The sequence below is a fragment of the Myotis lucifugus genome, unplaced genomic scaffold (assembly GCF_000147115.1).
Source record: "Myotis lucifugus unplaced genomic scaffold, Myoluc2.0 scaffold_121, whole genome shotgun sequence".
Classification (NCBI taxonomy): Eukaryota; Metazoa; Chordata; class Mammalia; order Chiroptera; family Vespertilionidae; genus Myotis; species Myotis lucifugus.
In genome coordinates, this window is record NW_005871169.1 from 3,599,260 (window position 1) to 3,600,412 (window position 1,153).

General features: G+C 32.4%; 1 non-coding gene across 1 annotated transcript; it reads left to right on the plus strand.

Annotated features, from left to right (window-relative positions):
• Window positions 1–738: 738 nt before the first annotated feature.
• On the plus strand, window positions 739–845 carry LOC111827032. Its single transcript, XR_002830490.1, has one exon. It is a non-coding gene; the product is annotated as a U6 spliceosomal RNA (small nuclear RNA).
• Window positions 846–1,153: the final 308 nt, after the last annotated feature.

Here is a 1,153-nt window from a genome sequence, read left to right on the forward strand (position 1 = left end):
ACAGACATTCTTGTATATGCCTCTTGGAGCACTGGTTCAATAAATTCTTAGGTGAAATGCCTAGAAGAAGAATAACTAGCTTATAACTTCACTAGTTAATGCCAAGTTGTTTTTAAAAAGGGTTAAACCATTTTGCATGCCACTCAATAATGTAGAGTTTTTGGTTCTGTATCTTCACCAATACTATGTCTGGTGTTTTCAGTTTATTCAGTTTTTCTCAACCTATTTGATGTGAAAATGCATCTTATTATGATTTTAATATGCAGTCCACTGATCTAATAAAACTAAGAAATTTCTCATATATATAGTAGCAATCACTGTTTCCTCTCCTGAGAAAGGCCAGTGCATGGTTTTGTTATGTGTTTCTATTGGGCTGAATGTCTTTGTCTAGTTAATTCCTATGAGTTCTTTGTTTTTCTGGAGCCTGGTCATTTATTAGTTATATGATATGCAAATATATTTCCCAGTTTTTTGTTTTTGTTTTATTTACATGTGTTTTGATAATTAGAGAAAGTTGCCTTTAATGTAAAATTTATAGGGGTTTTTCTTTATTATTTTGCTTTGGGATCTTATTTAAGAATCATTCCCTACTCCTCAAAATATAAAAATTTGTATCTTTTGAAATTTAATATTTTGCATTTAACACTTAAATTTTTGAACCATCTAGAATTGATTTGTATGTATGTTATGGAGGAAGATACCACTTTAGTTTTTCCCATGTGGATAAGAAATTGTCAGGTGCTCGCTTCGGCAGCACATATACTAAAATTGGAACGATACAGAGAAGATTAGCATGGCCCCTGTGCAAGGATGACACGCAAATTCGTGAAGCATTCCATATTTAAAAAAAAAGAAAGAAATTGTCAGAATATAGTTTATTGAACTGTCCATCCTTTCCACCCCGAGCTACAATGCCAGTTCTATCATATATCAGGTTTCAACACAAAGGTGGGCTTGATCTAGGCTGTGTATTCCATTGGTATATTTGTCACCCCTGCCTTGATGCTATTTCCTACATATTACTATAGTTTCATAATTTCTGTAGCATTATAATGTCTTGTTAACTGATATGGCAGGTTTGTTCCCAGTTTTTCTTCAAATATATACTTCCTTTTCTGAATACATTTTAGAATCAACTTATCAAATTCCACAA